A 19,316-nucleotide genomic window follows, 5' to 3' on the forward strand; every position below is an offset into this window, starting at 1 on the left:
ATTTTAGATTAGAATCCTACAAGGATGACACAAACACAGACGATGTAGAGCCAGAGTCATTGTGACAGCTGCTCGTCAAAGAGACATGATGTCCTTTTTTTGCAAACCATTACAAAGGAGCTCAGGCGAGTTGGCTCTCATCTTCTTTGCCTTCTTGCCTCTATGTTTTGGCGGCGGCGGCGTGTGTGTGTGTGTGTGGGGAGTTCTATAAAAGCAGAGTCAACTTAAAAGTCATCATAGCCTTTCAGTGTAGGAAGCATCCGTCAAAAGTGTTGACACGTTTCCTGCCCGTAGCTGTCTGAGACTCGGCTCCATCATTCTGCAGAGTGACACAAGCTTTTGCTAAGGATTTGACACCACAATGTGACCTGCCGTTAGTCTCCTAGCCGCCGAGAAAAAAGACAACAGGAGAAAAAAAAAAGGGTAATTTGTTTCTAAGCTTAACCCGCAGACAATCAGACAGGCTTTAACTCCCCTGCTGCCGCCTCCTACCTCCCTCCCTCCCTCCATCTATCTCTCTCTCGCTCTCTCCACCTCTATCCTAGTGTGTTCCTAAACCATTAGTGATGGGAATAAAGCAGAGTGGGAGATCTGCAGCGTTTGAACAGTGGGAGTGATAATTCAACGCACCGCTGCTCCCTGCCCCGGCACCCTCCAGCAAATTCACTACCCAGGGACAAATCTGAAAAGGTCAAACATATCATCCATTCTACCTCCTCTATTCCCCATGATGCAATATATCTGAAATCTTACAATTTGATTCAAGGTCTCCTTTCAAATATTCAGAGCCATTCCCCCTATGGTTTAAAGGGGGCCGCTGTTTAAATGTGTGAGCATGTTCATCACTGCAAAGAAAACACTTCAAACTCCTTTCAAAGAAAATGATATTAAAATGCCTGTGATGCTGAGGGAAAATAAGCATCCCAAGGTACTGCACAATAAATGGTTCTGGGCTATTATTTACTGCTGTCTACCCACAGCCAGAATAACACTATCCTGCTCAAAATATGCTTGACTTCCAGAAAACATACTCTATTGTTTTGCGAAATAAATATTGCAGCTGGATTCAGTCTAGATCTGCTTTGTTTGCCAATATAAAAGCAGTGAAACATGCTGACTACTGATAACCAGATTATCACTTCATATAGACATTATGAATACAGCACTTTATGGCTATTTAAACAATATAAATGCCAGAAATGAACAGTATTTAATGTTTAGTCTAATATATATGGGATCCAGTCTATTCAGAGTCACAACTGCTCAAGATGCTTCAAGTTTTCTGTCCTTTCTACTTTCTGCTACCTTCCCCTGGCTGTAACGGGTCAGTGGGCAGTGGTCATGTGACATTTGGACCACCAGGGAGGCAGTGGCTCAGTGGGTAGTGCTTCCGCTTTGGAACCGGAGGGTTGCTGGTGCGAGCCCCTGCTGAGGTGCCCCTGAGCAAGGCACTGAACCCTCAATTGCTCCCCCCTCTGCGAAGGGTGGTAATGTAATGTAAGTCGCTTTGGATAAAAGCGTCTGCCAAATGATCGTAATGTAATGTAATGTAATCTGTGATCAGGGGGGGGGGAGGTATCAGAACGTATCAGAGACCAGACAACATCTGTCCTTAGGAGCCCTGCACCAAAGATACCGAAATCACCTGAACCAGCGCATGTTGATCCTTGAAACACATCCTTTTGCCCCGAAAGTTGGGAATGTGACGAGGAATTTCAGTAAATCATACAAATCGTACATACTGTAGCTTTAAGAGAAGTAATTGACCTTAGACTATATTATGACTCAAGATGAAATGGAGGCTAGAACAAACCCTTTAACCTATCTACACACTATAAATATTAGATCTAATAACAGGAAATTAGCTTTTCAATCAGCTGAGTATGTAGCTACTGTAAATACCAAAAATAATTAATATACGTTCCAAGCTGGACAACATTTTTCACCTTTACAGCAAACAACTTTTACATCAATGAACATAGCCCTGGCATAAAACTCACACTCAGGTGTGTGTGTTTCCAGAGGTCTCTAAAGAAACAACTCCGATACTTTTAAAGCGAAACTGATTATCATTCAAAAGCAGAAGGTCGGAGAGAGAAGACCCATTTCCTCACACGGCGATAGGAGCCGTGAAAGAAATTGCCCTGGATCCAGTGGAGTAGAGTGGAGCAGCTGCCTATTGATGTTCTGTCTCCTTTCATGCCACTTCACCTTGAAAGCACGGGGCCAAATATAAGTCAGTCTAATGACCTCTTATGTCAGTTCATCTTCTCCTTCAATTCACAGTAGGCTGAACCCTGACACAGACTGCACTGTCACCGCAGAAATGGGGCGAAGTCACAACTAAAGGGAAATAGCCTTCTTTTCATTCTGATTTAAAATACCACAGGATTTGCATGAGAAAGCAGCGCCACAAAGCATTATGATTACTTCCACACAATTCTGCACAAACAAAAAGATTGTGGCTACGGTAAGCGTCAGCAAGACGGTTGCTGCTGCCTTTAGCGAGAGAAAAAACAAACTGGTTCTATTACCATAACAGTGGGAGACGCACAGTGGCACTCAGCCGGGCACATTATCACGAGCTTCATTTCTGACACCCAACTGCCTACACTGGCACAATGCTGTGACTCATTAAAGCCACCGAGCTTCTGTAAGTGCCAAGTGTCTGTTTTTCAGAGGAACAAAGGGGTATTTGGGGGCATGCAGACAGAGAAGATGGGTTGTAAACCCAGCAAAGGAAGCCTGAACTCTATGCAGCAGCACACATTTGCGGAAAGTTTACTTTTGGTTTTGCATGCCGACCCTATTAGTAAACACTAAGTACTGCAACACCATCGCCTGGTGCGTGCTTGGCACAGATGCAGATGGGGTTTGGCTCGGAAACGGGACGCCGGTGTGTCTGGGCATTCATGGTTCACGACAACCACACAACTCAACACCAGGACCTTCAGTGGTGCTGTAGGACAAAGCTGCTGTCACTTTTTAAACAGGAAACAGGAAAAACACAAATCCAGTAGCTGAATCCGTTTCAGTCACCGCCCGATTCCTTTGTCACCTCGCTGTTTGGCCAATTGTTGATGGAGGTGCATTGGCATCACGGAGCCTAACCCAGGAATCAGGGCTTAGACAGCTTCCATCCTGCAGTTTGTCCAAGGATGACTTTCTGATTTGTATTCAGATATGTACAAGACATTGCGGTTTGCAAACTACCTTACAAGAGATTTTTCCGAGGAGGAATCACAGACCTAACTGCCAAGTAACGAGTGACATGGGTGTCTGAGGACATCACAGTTCCATAGAAAATGCCTTTTTAACATACAAAGATTAGACTATAATCATCTAAATGTGGTTTCCTGAAACAGGCGGATCAAGGTTATGAGCATATTTTAATTACATGGTTCAGTCAAAGATTTAGCATATGATTAAGTCAATGTGTGAGCTGAAAATTAGACTAAAATATGTACTTACATATTTGAAAATGAATAAATAAATGTAAAATAAGGGAATGAAAAAACAATATTATCACCTTTGGGTAGCACTCATTTAAATGGTTTTATAATCTGAATCATTAGAATCATTAGAGAGGTAAGGAGCCCAATCGAAAACATCGATTCATGTAAGAAGACAAAATCAGAGACTTTAAATCAGATTCCTTTTATTTCAACTTTGACTTTAACAGTGGAATAATCTTGTCATTTAATTTGTGTGAATATTAATAATATAGCTTTATTCAGCCCTGCTACATATCTGCCCAGCACCGACAAAAGGCAGCAGCAGAGTTCTGGATGGCAGGGTACAGCTGGTGAGCCATAAACCACATGCCTGTACACAAACAAACCCAACAACACAGCACACTGGTCAGTATGGTGAATTAAATGTTGTATAGATGTAAAAAAAAAAAAAAACTAATCTGAGAATATTCCAGTCCTATCTCAGAGCTGCAGGTTGAGTGGGAGCTGCTTTCTAAAAAGCCATTTGCAGCTCATCCAGCCTGCTCGGCTCTACACAGAAATCTGTGTGTGAAGCTGACAGGTCAGTGATAGTCCATTAGACCTGTATTACACGCACAATGTCAAGGTCACCCTACATCCAGTTTGAGCGGAGGAGAGGAAATAGTAGTTTAATAAATTTTAATGAGACACAAGGATGTGCTTGTGAACATAAGCATGTATGCACACATACACACACACAGGCTTTGAGAGAGAGAGGGAGAGAGAGAGAGAGAGAGAGAGAGAGAGAGAGAGAGAGAGAGAGAGAGAGAGAGAGAAAGAGAGAGAGAGAGAAAGAGAGAGAGAGAGAGAGACTGGCTGCAACCACCCTGAAGCTATTTAATTCTCTTAACTAAAATCAACAATTCATATCTATTTCTCAGTAGCTTCAATGCAGTTTAACAGCAGGAAATGTTTGGAACGTGGATGTCAGACCGCGGAATAAAAGAAATGTTGTTTCTCTTTCTTGAGCTGTCATTTTGTATCAATCCTCAATAGTCACCCATGGAGAAATACATCGGGGAAGAGAACGGAAATACTAATTGTTTTGTTTTCATTGATTGTAACATCAGTCGACTAGCATGCAATGGAACAAGACATGTTTTGTCTGCAGTAAGCAGGACCTGATCTCTTCCTCTTATTGCAGCTGTCACGATGACGCCCCCTCCACCTTCACGTAAAGCCGAGAGTCAAACGCAACAAGGTCAAACTCGTCCTCTGGGGTTTGGGAAATGTGGGAAATGGCAAGAGTTTCACAACCAATAGTCTATAGATGAATTGATAAAGAAATATATCTGCAGCAAATGTAACCACATTTATGGTCTATGGGATGAAAAAAAAGAAAAAAAAACATGAAGACGTTTACTAGAATATACTAAAATATCTCTTGCAATGTTAAGAAATGATTTAGAAAATTTCTGCATCAGGCTCACATGCTCACACACACACAAGAAACCCACCTGCATCCATGTGCGCGCACACACACACACACACACACACACACACACACACACACACATATTATTGCATGCAAACATACTCACAAGATCAGAGCAGAGCTGTGTCCTGGCCAGCTGCAGGTCATATGCATTATGGATGAGCGTAGGGCCGTGGGCCAAACTAAGCAGGTTATTAAGTATAACAACAGCATAATGAGGTCTCTCCCTTAATCTTAATATCTTTTATCTGCCAAAAGATGCCATGTATTGCCATGCATCCCAATGACGGCGCACAGCAGCATAATGAATCTTTATTACGAGCGTATCTCCAGAAGTGACACGCGCCATGTGGTATTTAGACTTAAATGCCATCCACGTCAACTCGGATCAGAACATGAAGAGAGAACCGTGACGGCTCACCGATGAATGATTTCAGAATGTCACAGCACCTCCGAATGCAAACGGTCTTGGAATGTCAGTTTCGCAGGAATCCAACATCCATCCTCACTGGATCCTAGAAAGGTTCTCTGTAAAAAAAAGGATTTCTTGGAATTCGCCTAAGCCAACTCCAGACTGCAAAATGTCGCACGGGAAGGACGAGAGAAAGTAATGAGGTGCTAGCAGTGAAAAGGAGTTGTGTTTATAAGATCCGGGGTAAAATTAGCTGCTAGAGGCGGGGCCTTTCCCCCCTTGGCAAAGCTGACTGACTCTGCATTCCAGCCATAGAATAGGAATCAATGTGGGAAGACTATGGAGCCTTCATTAGATTCTCCCTGACATTCTACACAGTGAGGTCACCGCCCTTCCTTAACAACAGCAGGGGTATATCAACAAATTATTAGCTAAGAAAGTGCCATAAGAAAAGTTTCAGAAAAAATGGCCTCCTGCTCCTTGGCATAAATCCCCCAAATGCAGTAAACAATGAATGATTCATCAGGCTGATCTGCGGCTGTGTGATGTTTGCTGCCCTTTACTCCACATGAGAAGGAAGGAATTACAGGAAGACCCCATTCACAGAGACGGATAAACAAGGATTACAGGAATACTTTATTAGCCTTAGTCTCTCTGCCGAGCCAAGTGTATTTTGAGGGCATTAAACAATGACTTTTCTGTAAAAACTCAAGGGTTAAATTCTTTGTTTGACTTCTCCAAAGGCCTAGAGACAAAGCGCTAGTGCACAAATCAAAACAGACACTTTATAACAGACCTAGTAGATAAAAAGATACAACTAATCGTAAAGAACATCGTCATTTTTATCCTATCCAGTTTGAAGATTCTGCTCAGCCTGATGTTGACCATAAATGTTTTTCATCTAATTTAGGGTTGTTGTTGTTTCGTTTCTTTTTTTTTTTTAAATCAGTCACAAATCACATGAAATCATTGTAATTACATTCTTGTTCCTTTGATTGCATTTCAATCTCAAAGGACTGAAAGAACATTTCTCCAACGGACCAGGGATGATGTTGTGCTCACTGTTGCACATAAACCAAATTAAGCCGAGAGGAACCGCAGCAGCGAACGGATCATAACAGAATCTCAATCCACAAACTGAACTCAAGCAGAACCCCGTGGATTAACTCCGGTCTGGATCTGGACACAAATACCAATTTAATCTGGAGCGGTGATGAAAATGTTGCTGGAACACGTTGCCTAACAGCAGCTGTAGTCTCTGTATTTAGCCAGCAGGACGTCAGAGCTAAGTCAAAAAGGTGAAATGACATTTTGTCAAGAAAGGGACGGTTTACAGAGAATACGGTGGTTTTAAGGATGAGTGAACTGAGAGGAACACATTCAGAAAAGCCTGGGACCATTGTGTTCTTCCAAAATTATGACTGCCAATTTCCACCTATGAATATGGTGATGAGTGTGAAATGAAACCAAAAGGATGCCCTGTTCTTCCATCTGTGTCTCTGCCTTTAAAGGGTATCGTTGGATGTCTGGCGCAGTGGAAACATGGAAAGTATTTTTTATATATAAACCGAAGTAATGTTAGTAATGTAATATAGAATAAAGAAAGAAGAACATCAACCCAGGCTGGAAAAGAGTTTCTTTCATTGCCTTTTCATTTAGTTTCACAGCAAATCAAAGGCAACGTGAGCTCGGATTTAACAAAAGGATCTTTCAATTTCAGCACATGAGTGACTATTTGACTGAAATGAATGTGTGTGTGTGTGTGTGTGTGTGTGTGAGTACAATGTCTTCATGAAAGTTGTCTAAATCTATACGCTCATTAAACCCCCTGGTGGTCATTGTGGGAGCGTGTACGATGCATGTGCAATGATGTCATTTGCATAAGAATGTGTCATTATACTGCCAATAATAGAAAAGCTCACCCCTCCACCCACCCCCAGGCGTGCTTCCCCTAACCCCCCCCCCCTCTCCCCCTAACCAACCGCTCTACATCCCCAACCAAGGTCACCTAATCACCATGTTCCCTCAAAGATCTCCATCTTAACCAGGGGCGGTGTGAGGGATTTATGCCAGGCTTCATGTCATGATTACCAATCGGTGGGGGGGGGGGGGGGGGGGGGGGGGGGTTGGGTGGGCGGGGGGGGGTTGGGTGGGCGGGGGGGGGGTAATGGCTGCTTAAGCGGACAGGGTTTCTGTCATCACTGCAGGGTGAAGTGCCAGTCAAGGTTTCCACTCCACTCGTCCGGTTGCAGGATGATACTCTGCGGGGCATGTCGGTGCCTTGGGTGCAGCCTCCAGATTAGAGTGCATTATGGGAAGGAGTGAGAGGTGTTATGGTGACGGATCACATCCTCCTCCTCCTCCTCCGCCGCCGCCAAGCCACTGTACCGCTGCAGACGCCACGTGACGCCTGCATTACTTATCAACGCCACATCCGCCTCGCCGAGCAATATGTTACGTCGCTAACGCCGCAACCGCATTGACTCCTGAAGACGAGGTGCTATTGACACAATAATAACACCCTTTGTGTTCTGCTAGGAGGAAACATAATGACACACTTTGCTTGTTAAACCACGCCAACTGAGATAATTAAATCTGGAAATTGCAAAAACAACAAAGTGATGTATTGGCAGAGGGGGGTGCATTTTATCGATTAAAATATCATCAGCGGTTTATGTCTAATATAAAAGAGTAAGTAAATGGATGCTGTGTAAAGGAATGCTTCATAAAAATGGACACGCACACACAGGAAAAACTAAGGCATTTATCTAAATTCCCCCCGTCTGTCTCCAGTCTATCACAGACTCACACTCAGACCTTTACATGCCGGTCTAAACTCTAAACTTATCTTATCTGTTACTGTGCTTAAAGGCCAAATCTTTGACGTTTAATAACAGCATGAGGCGTTGTATGGTCTCGTAATCTCGCTCTGTTACTCAAACCCATTTATTTCCTTCTACGCAGTATAAATAAATATAAAGTTTTAGACTCCTTATACCCACGAGCGTTCCAGTTCATATACTCTGCATGACATTGGCGGTGGGAGGAAACTGGATCACTGAGATGAAGCCCACACAGATTTTAAAAACATACATTTCACACTGAGACTTTTTGTGAGGTTGACTCATGGAAATTGTTTTATTTTTGCCACAAATCTGGAAAAATGTCCCTCATTTCAGCAGGTATGTTACAGCTGAAGCACAGGAACAGTGTTGCATGGCGTCTGTCAGACTGTGGGTTCATATTTAATCAACAAATTAGTGATTGTTTGTTTAAGTTGATAAAGAAAATAAAGGAAAATAAAGAAACTGACAGGTGATATTTAGTTGCAGTTCTGTATCTTCATCTCTCTATTCGTTCCCTCTAACTTAAATACATAAATAGTATTCGGTTGACGTTAATTAGCCCAAAAAAAACATTAAATAACAAGAATACCAAGCAGCACATAGGTTGGACTGTTATAAAGCATTTCCCTGGCTAATGCGACAGCTCTGTCTCATTGCCGGGGCCACAGAGACAAAATGATTAAGACGGACTTGGCCTGTATTTAGGTTTTTTTTTCCCCCCACTTTACTCCTCAGTGAACTGTGTAATGTGTTGCGCGGCGGGGAGTCAGCTTACACAGATCTGATTAGCTTCGTTCTATTAGAAATGGGCAGCGCGCGTCTCCTCCAGTGTAAATCACAACACAAGTCAGCCCTATTAGGCGGCGGCCGCAGCCACACGGAGGCTGTGTGTTCCAAATGGAATGTGACGAAACTGCGGGTCAGGTACCACCGCTGAGGGAAATGATATCTAAATAGCGTATTTCTTCTTATGTGAGAATTGTTACACACGCAAATTAGTGAATGCATCATCCTGGGAAAGCATCCTAATGTGGGTTTTGTCCTCTAAAATGAGCTTTGCGGGACTATCTTCGCTGTTTTGTGTTACAGCTAATGGTCGCAGCCTCAGCTATAAGGAAACACGCTGTATGTCTGTCACGTACCATTCTGAATTCTTTCGCCTTTACAAACCCGATGACTCTAAAACTCCACCTCACGTCTAATGATGTAACCAGGCTCAGGCTCCGCAACATTCACATTCACACATAGGCATAATGCAACAAGTCTCTCTCCCGCATGCATATATTGTACATACATTAGCTCAAGAGAAGGATATTGACAATTCAGCCTCTGCAGTCGCTGCCGTGCTACAAACATGTGCTCAGAGCAATTCAACAAAGGAATTGCAGGAATGTCAGATGTCACATTAGGTGTATGTGCTGTATATATGTATGAGTTGGACGCTGCCTCAATCCAATTCAGAGGAAAGCGTGCACGTGTGAGTGTGTTTGTGTAGCTGTAGTTTGATGTAAAAATTTGTTAAAAGGCTATTCATTGTGTGAAAGGCTTGCTTGTGCTCCAATCCCACTGAGAATCGACACCCCGGGCAGCAGCTCTGTGCAATCTTTAAGCCTGTTGTTGTTTTCCTTTGCAGTCCAACCACATTGCAAAGTGCTGAAACAAATGAGTGGGTGGTGAGGAGAGACAGTGTGGAACAATGAGGAGGACAATTAAACATGTTTTTCTCCATATTGCTCTCCTGGTTTGCGTCCAGTTAACCAAACAAGGATTTCATTTTAATTGATGCTAATACGGCGGTAAAGTGGGGAATTCCGGTTGGAGCAGGATGATCACAAAGCTGCAGCGATGAACAAATCCACCGGACAGCCATAAGTGATGACGGCGGCGGTGCTGAAGCCATTAAACACACTGATATCAGCTATGTAAAGCCCAATAACGACAACTGCGTGTTTGCCTCCACGCACCGTGTTCCGACCCTCCGCCGCAGGTCCCTCTGCTAATGGAAGCACGGCGACGATAAGCAACACATTACATGTTAAACAAAGGCGAGAACAGAGTGATTTCCACAGCTCGGCCTGAAGCAGAGACTAATCTGCCTCCATTAATATTTCCTGAAAGAGAAAATATCATCGTTCCTCTGCCAAAGTGTGACAGGAAGAGGCCATTTGCCCTGCAGATATATATGTAATGTGATATGTGTTCCAGGCTTAGATGAAAAGTGCCTGCAGAATTCTAAACGGACCGCGGGTGCGTGGGGGCAAATTCAGCCATTAATGATTTAACGGTGACCTGTTTTTCCGACCTATTTGCCAAACACTGACACACTTTTATTTGATTGTAGTTTAAGTGGAAAAACTATTGTTGGTGACATTTGCAGTTTTATCACTGCCGCCCCGTTACGTTCGTGCCGCTCAGGTTGAGTGAACATTCCCATAGGGACATTAAATCTTAATTATGATCGGGAGCAAAAACCTGCGTTGAACAATGGACAGTGAAATGAAGGGTACAGCAGTATCTGCCCTTTAACTTTGCATGAAGGTCATCGGTTAAGAAGGCTAATTTTCACCATTTTTCACCAAAGGACTGTGACTGAACTACTGTAGAACAATTTGATGCTGAGAAGGGCTTTTACTTTTGCTTTTTACACTCCATAATCCACAGCATTCACTTTAATTTCATTTTGGGGCTCAGCCGCTTTTGATAAATACATGTTTGTCTCTAATTACAGTGAAAAAGAAATGACTTTTGCCTCTACAGTGCCTCCTACTGATGGGAATTGGGAAATAGATTTGAGCATAATGTACCATGATTGGAACTACCTGTCAATGTTGTGTGAGAAGTAGGAGGAAGAGGAGGAAGAGGAGAATTTAAAGCGGAGACAATTTAACAGACAACCTTTTTAAAAGAGCTTTTTTATATAGGAAAAACCCAATCGCACACATTTCTCCACGCCTAGCTTACATCGACGCCTGAGCCACTTGACATTTCATTTCCATCCGTTTGTTTATTTCCATTTTATCCTCAAACCCCCCATTTTCTCAGATTGTAATTCCCTTTTTACTTTGCCGTTTAAGCTTTTCATTTATTTCGTTTCTTACGGCTTTGTCATCGTCTGCCTGTGTCTTTGTCTCCGTTCTACCTCCGTTTTCTTATCCTGCGCTTTGAGTGAAAAACGTCACACAAATAAGATTCATTATTTGTATTATCTTTGTGGAATTCTTAGTTTCGGTTCTGGGATTTCCTAGGAGGATTAAACCTCGGGAGTGATTATGAAAGTCTCTCACTTGACATAAGAGAATTCCAGCTGTTAAAATTGAGTTTCCAAAACGTCTGCAAAAGGTAAGATAACCACAGACACTTTTCAGTATTAATAACTTTTGGACCAGATTGGAAAAAAAGTGTCTGAACAGCAGCGCTAAAGTGCATTTTTTATTATAAATAACAAGCCAATTCCTTATACGAGTCACTAAATTAATCAAATTCAATAAAGCGGCACACTTTGCCAAACAGCTGCATATCATTTCATGACTTGGGAAGCTCTTTCCATCCCTGAACGTAACCACCCGGAATAGCTTCGTGTCACATTATCCCACCTTCAAATGAGGAAGATGGGGCTGGCAGCCATGGAGGTACTTTGTAAAGAGTTTGAAATATCACGGCGCCGGGCCTCGTCTGGATGCAGTAAAGATGAAGGAGGTTGTCTGTATTGAACAAGGCGATAGGCATTAATGTGTCAGAGCCATTAGGGCAGTCGATCTCTCCACCTCAAGGCGTGACAGCGAGTCCACAGAGGGGAAGATCAATTTTTGTTTTTTTGGCACGATTAAAATAAATTTGCTGTGTCCCGACGACTGGAATGAATAAATGGAGAGGCGTTTCGGCATCTCCTCCTCCTCCCTCACTACCTGAGCGAGACGGGGCCAGAGATCGATGACGTCTTGATTCAACAGACAGATACAGTATGACTGAGGCATTATGGGACGGCTGTTTCTGAACCAGGCTTTATAGACAGATTCTCTATGAAAGTGATAAATTAACCATTTGTTCTTGTTACTATTTGTTTTTGGAGCTCTACTCACTCAAAAACAAGGCTTCAATCCTGTGAGGAAAGACTGGATTGACAGAAAATTGACAGAGCGGCTCAAAACTAAACTGAACTTTGTGGAAAAGAAAATCCCTACATCCCTATTAGAGTCTGTCTCTGTACTTATTTTACAAAAACAATGACAAACTTCTTTTATTCTAGTGCATATGTGACATGCTCAGTGTTGCACAGTTGTGACTTGAACAAATTCCCTAGTCCTTTACAAAAACAACAACATCAATGACAACAACAACACAGCCATACTGTGTTTACTGCTGGGTGACATACTGTAATTGGTTGAGTAGTACTAGATTAGCATGTTAAGATAGGAAACAGGAGGTGATCAGTGTGTTTGGGTTACATCAACCAGACAGGGAAATAGCAGCGCTGGCTTTTTTCGGCACCATTTCCCCTGAAAGTTCTCATTTCTCACAGTACTTCCTTTTCCCCCCCAAAGCAATTAAGTGTGAAAATAACAGTCTGGCATTACCGCTTCAAATTACCGCGAACAATGTGCGGTTGCGGTGCCGTTCTGCGGCTCGCTTCATTACTTGTTATGTGACCTTTATACAGCTAATTAACATAGTTGTCAGCGGCATCTGGATTTAGGTAAAGATGAACGACACAGACGCTCACTTCATATAACGCAGGCTGTGATCTGGTAAACAGAAGAGAGAGGGAGACGTCTCAGAGCCTGGTGTGACCTTCTGGGAGACTTGTTAAGTGTCTCTGTCGACTAAGATGCACAGAACCTCAATGAAGGATGGGAGAATGACACAATGGAAAACACATGGAAGCTCTCACACCATGCTTTCATTACAGCTTTACCGTATGTGAGAAAATATAAAAGCTCCCAAATGTCTGACATTGACGCTTATGTCAACCCCGAATGACACACACACACGCACGCACGCACGCACGCACGCACGCACGCACACGCACACACACACACACACACACACACACACACACACACACACACACACTCATCCACTAGGTCAATTTAAATCCAAGCACAAAAGTCAACAGAAAGCGAACGATCAGGTATTTACACAAACGTTGTCTTGCGATCCCTGAAGAGGCGACATGTTTGTCATTTTTTATGTAACAGTAATAAACCAACCTAAGCTGTCATGACAACACGCAGAGATTTGTGAGGGCAGCGGTCTGTGATGGGGGGAAAGGGACGATCCATCAACCTCAGCACGGCATCGCTCCATATCACTTCACTCGCTGCGGCCATATAAAACAATATATAAGATGTTTCCAAATCCTCACGCCGTTACACAAATTCTACTCATGTCCAATTCCATTTATGACACATCGCTGACAACCCATAACTCACGATGTGATTCATTTCCTCACAAACAGCAGCAATTAATGATTTATATCATTTTTGTCCAGCTCCCAGAGGACTTACTTACGTCTACTTCAATCTGATTGGAGGACGATCAACTCCACCCGCAACAAGACACCACAACCTGGCAGTCAATTTAAGACCATGCACAAGTCTAAATATATGATAGAAATGGCATTGAGGGCCTTATCCTTATGATAACTGAATTATTTGGCTTGTGGAATCAAAAATCAAAACCAAATACAGGTAATATTCTGCACATTAACTACTGTCTGAAAAGCTCTGATCAAATCTATCAACACACAAGAGCCTGAGGTTTTGACCGCAGCCAACATGACACAGAGCAGAGACTCTAAACCAGACTGAGACCAGACAAGCAGAGAATACAGTCTGACCATATGAGAGTGCAGAGGTGGAACACATTAGAGAGCCAGAGAGCAAACGCTGCAGACAATTTACCCAAACAACTGCAACATTCCAGACACATCAGGCAGATTTATAACAACAAAGAAAAGGGAAATTCAACAAGAAAGAGCTTGGCAAATAAATAAAGCAGAGGAAATTTAATAACTTTCGTGACTGGAACAAAGTGTGAGAACGTGAAGTCCATCCTGCTGCCGTGCCGCTGATGCATAGAGACAATTTTCCTGTTTTTTTAATTCCCGTCAATAATTCCTTCTCCATTGCAATCAAAGCCGCAAATCTATTTAAGGTCACAGGAAGCTGGAGCCTCTGTCAGATGAAAACAGGCCTGCACACGTCTCCATCAGTGTCCATTGGGGGACTAACACACTTAGACCCACACTGAGAGGGCAAGAGTCTCCAGTTCAACCTAAATCAGAAGACATGGGGAGACACACACACACACGCTTCACAATCCACTCAGAAATCATTCCTGCAAACACACACATTTCAGATATATGTGCCGCAGTCTGCACCAACCAGCTGATCGCACTGATCAGCTCATTGATCAGGCTTGTGATCGGCTCAGTGGACACAGCTGGTTGGACCTCCACACCTGATGTGTCTCTGCCTTCTGGTGAGGACAGGGACCGTCAGCATCTGTCATATAGTCCACTTTTTAAAGGAATGGCACGTATAGTTATTATGTATGATTTGTGTTAGATCATGAAACCTGATCGTTGCTATTTTGGGTTAAAGACGTCCGACGTGCCATACAAAGACATCAGCGTTTTCCCGTTTCCTCCCACCGTCAAAATCTATCTGCAGCTCCGTCTGTCTCGCTCATTCTTCAATAAATTATAGCTATTCCTGTTCACAAAAAGACGCCAAGAGCTTTCAAGCTTTGTGAGACAAATGATAGCAATTCCTGCTCGCGAAAAGACGCTGAGGGCTTTCAAGCTCTTGAACGTGACAAGTGAAAAAGAGCGCATTGTGTTCAACTATTCAGGGTTTTCTACTTAATCCTCAGAATGACAAAAAAAAAGGAGAAAACCTACAGTAAGACTTTGATGGAAAGTTCTAAGAAGAATCTGTGTGTGCATGTGTGTGCGTTTGTGTCAGTGAATGTGTGTGTGTGTGTGTTTTTCTGGTCTAATCACCAGTTTCCTGTGTCACCTAGAAAGCCAGAACAATGAAACCCAAAGGCTTTTGTCTGTGTAAATGTTTGATACTTTGGTCTTTTGTTTGGTGTCCATTTATGGATTCATAGTAATTGTCAAACTCTCTTTCAGACGCGAATGCAAAATTCTAACTCCTAAGTCAAACTCTCATCCTCCTGCATGCTCCTCCTCCATCAGGACCCCCGTCAACAACAACGACATCAACACTTTTGCTCTCCTGTGATTCGTTTAAAGCCGGGTTGTCAACGCTGTCAAACCACAGCCACTGTTTGTTTCATGGAAGCATTTATACGGAAGCACTGTAAATGCCGGGTGGCGTTTTGGAGAGTCTGTGGGTTGGCGCTTTCCTCTTCCTCCAAGACAGTTGCAACGCCGACGCCAAGCAACACAGCGGGAGTGTGAGGAGACATGAAACGATTGTTCAAAAGTGCAGCCGTTCAAAGTGAATGCATGTGAAAACAGGGGAGCGAGAGGAACGGGAGCGTGGGTACGGGTGCGTCCTCCTTCCCCATAACGCAAAATAATGATGCAAGATAGTGGAGATCGAAAGAAACTATCCAATGGTTTCTAGCACGGAACATTTTATCCCTCAAGGCAAATTTATGTCAACACCTGCATTTTACCTTATGCATATTTGATAAAACGCTGAGGGAGCCTTGCTTTGATAAAGACCTGATTAGGTACAAGATGTAAAATCCATGTTGCGGCTCACAAGCTGACAGGCTAAATGATTGGGGTGCGGGTATCTGTCTCACTTAAATCCTTCAGTAAGGAACACCACAGGCACTCAAATGCAACGCGGAGGGAAAAAGGGAAAGAAAGAAAAATCCCCCTGACTCACTCTCACCAAATGTCTGCTTTCTCGTCTGCACAGGAAACAGGTGTGGTGGTGGCCTGTAGCATCAACACATGACCTCATTTACCAGGTCGCTCTCTGCACACGTGGACGCACACCTACGGGAACACACAACTTTCCGATTCCCGTGCCAACGTCGGCTCGCTCTCGGCTCATTCTCGGACACCTTGAATTTGACAGTGAAGTGTTTAATTTGGACTCCGCTGCTCTGTGTGTGTGTGTGTGTGTGTGTGTGTGTGTGTGTGTGTGTGTGTGTGTGTGTGTGTGTGTGTGTGTGTGTGTGTGTGTGTCTTTGACTTTGGAGTTCGACCACAGCAGCAGAATATAATTGGGTTAAAAGCTCGGATATAGCATTTTCATTTAGTCAAGTGCAAAATCAAGAACAACAGTCACACCAAATAATCAACTGGAAAGTTCCTGTGAGACGCACGGTGACATGAAAAAGGTCACCGTGGCAACGGCAAGAAACAGCAGAGATTTAAGGTTTTTATGAGAAAAAGATGATGGATGTCGACACCTGAAAGCCGAGGGAGAGAGCCAAGGAAAACTAAATTACTGCAAACTTTAGGAGCAAATAAAAGTCTGTCATGCTTTGCAAAACCTCGCAGACTTGGAAGAGGAGTTGTTTTGATTGTGACCCCAGATTGTGAACACAGAACATGTCTAAAAATAAATGTGCAGACCTTAAATCATCACATAAAGAAAGAAACATGAAATTAACTGCATTTTTAATCTCTTTCCTCTGCTACAGCTCCACCTAATTGTTTACTTAATTTAATGATTTTTGGAGGAAATTACTTTCAAACTAAACCCCAGACATCGGAGCATTTTAGAGATATTTCATGTTCACTTGGCGTAGACATGTAGCCTGTAGCATGGACCCTAGTGGACCACAGAACACGATCCTAGGCCTCTAAAATGCCTCTTAAAGCTGTTCTACGTGAAGTTATTAGTCTAGTTTGACACTAAAATTATACATTTAACTTTACAAATGCTCTCCTTTAGTGAGTTCATGATGCCAGACACACCGAGACTGAGAGACTGTGAGACAGATGCTGAGGTTGGTTAGACAGGAGAAAGAAATGATCAGGTATTAAATGATAGATTTACCTGTATGTGTTACTTATCTGACCCATTCAGTTGATTGTGAGTTTAACACTGAAACCATTTTGCAGTTTCGGACGACGGGACACAAACGAAATGAATCACCAGCAGCAGCAGCAGCCTGTTTAGGTCTGACACCAGTCCGTCAGTGGCTGCTGACCCTGCCCACCTGCATGAATAGCTGCGCACCTCTGGTTGAACCTCCCGTTTATGTGACACACTGACAGGCGTTTGTACAAATGATGTATTAAAGTGCATTCTGACAGGGTCGTATAACATTGATTTATTGAAGTGCTCTGGAAGCGGAATCACTGAAATCATGCCAAACCACTTCTATTAAGATGTTGTTATGGAGCATCTAATGCAAGTCTGCAGGATTGAAGGGAAACGTGTGTAAGCTGGGGAGGAGGAGGAGGAGGAGGAGGAGGGGGAGGACCGCGTCACCAACTACCAAATCTGTTTACTCTCATCAACAACGGCCAACCAATCATTCACTGATCCTGCAAGTATTTGTTTCTGCTTATATATCACACAGTTTGCTTATAGATTTCGTTTCATTCCGACCTCTGAATCCAATAAAGAAGACGTTTGTGAGCAGTGACAGAGTTTTGACATTTTTGTTGGGAGGGGAACTGAACTGACCTGATTTGTATCGAACTGGACCGGGTTTGTTTTTTGAGGAGTTGGGGGAAAAAGTGAAACAGATTAAAGATTGGACAGTGTCTGTGTGTGCATCTGTGTTTGTGTTTTGTTCTCGACACAATCAATAATGACTGTGATGTGTTTGGACGACGGGTCAAGAGCGTATTGATCAGTTTTCCAATAAATATGTAATCGAATCCAGCGTGAAGCAGTTGATAGTGATAGATGATGCGTTGTCAGATATAACACGCAATAACACTCGTCACTTGCCCGGCACTAAATTATCTTTGGTGGTTAAACTGCTGTGTTGGGAACGGTGATTTAATGTTTCAATTATATAGGAGCATCATGTGAAGGCGGTGAGAAGGTTTCTCTTTGTTCTCCTGAGATATAGAACAATTTATGAGCGCAAGAAAGATAGTTTGAAGTAAGAAATAAAAACATAACGCTTCCGTAACCTTTATGACCAAGTTACTCAGTTATTAATTGATCTCATTGTCAATTTAAACCAGAGCAAATAATTTTTCATTGAAACTAAATCCTACTTTCCTGTAGTTTGACTCTACTACTTTGATATGAGCTGCACATCATAACCCTGGTTACTGTCTGCTTTCTTAACAGAGAACAGTAGCACATTAAACACCTGACAGGATTTGTGAGTGGTGCATACGACCACAGGCACGAGCTCTTTGGTCTAATTTCACACCAAAGCCGGCCTGTGTTATGGCACTTTGTCACTTTGTTGGAGGTGGGGGAGAGATTTGCAGTTCAGAGAGGCTGGGCTCGGCTCGCTGTGGCCAAATCTGCCCTATTTTCTCCTGCCTGGCTACACTGACCCCGCATGATGAATGCTCTCCTCAAGAGAGAGAAACAGGGCCTGTTGTTATTGATGTTCTCGATTAATAATGCCACACACCACCGAGGGATTACATGCGTGAGCCGCTCGGTGCGACCCGCAGACTATGAGGGTATTGTGTGGGATCTCCTTCAAAACCTTTTGTTTAGCTTCTTCATCTCTTCCTCGCTCCTGCAGACCAAGTCTCATCCAGATCTGTCAATAACGTTATGAGACATGAAGCTCACAGGCACACAGACCAGCAGACAGGTCGGATTCATAAACTCCTTGGCAGAGGAAATTAGAAACCAGCTCAGAAAATATCCTCCACCCTTCAGACTGAGAGAACTCGGATAATATTTCCCGTGTTCACGAAGAGGCCGCAGCCAGAAAAAGACTTCCCTTCTTGGCAGCTTGCTGGTGCCACCTGCTCTTTGTATGGGGCCGAGCTTTACCAACAGGCAAATGTCCATCTGAAGCCGATAGACTCCGGTGGCGGTGAGCCAGTGTGAGTCACCGGCTCCATGTCCTGGGTGCCAACATGAGGTGAGAGCGTTGCATAAGTTTCCCCTGAAGCAAGGTGACCTGGGCTCCTCCTGCCTCTCACAAATGTTTTCCCACCTGGCGTCTTGAACCCCCCTCACCCCACCCTCAACACACACACACAC

The sequence above is a fragment of the Genypterus blacodes genome, unplaced genomic scaffold, assembly GCF_046128005.1.
Source record: "Genypterus blacodes isolate CSIRO-AG114 ecotype Tasmania unplaced genomic scaffold, CSIRO-AGI_Gbla_v1 ptg000093l_1, whole genome shotgun sequence".
In the NCBI taxonomy this organism is placed as follows: domain Eukaryota; kingdom Metazoa; phylum Chordata; class Actinopteri; order Ophidiiformes; family Ophidiidae; genus Genypterus; species Genypterus blacodes.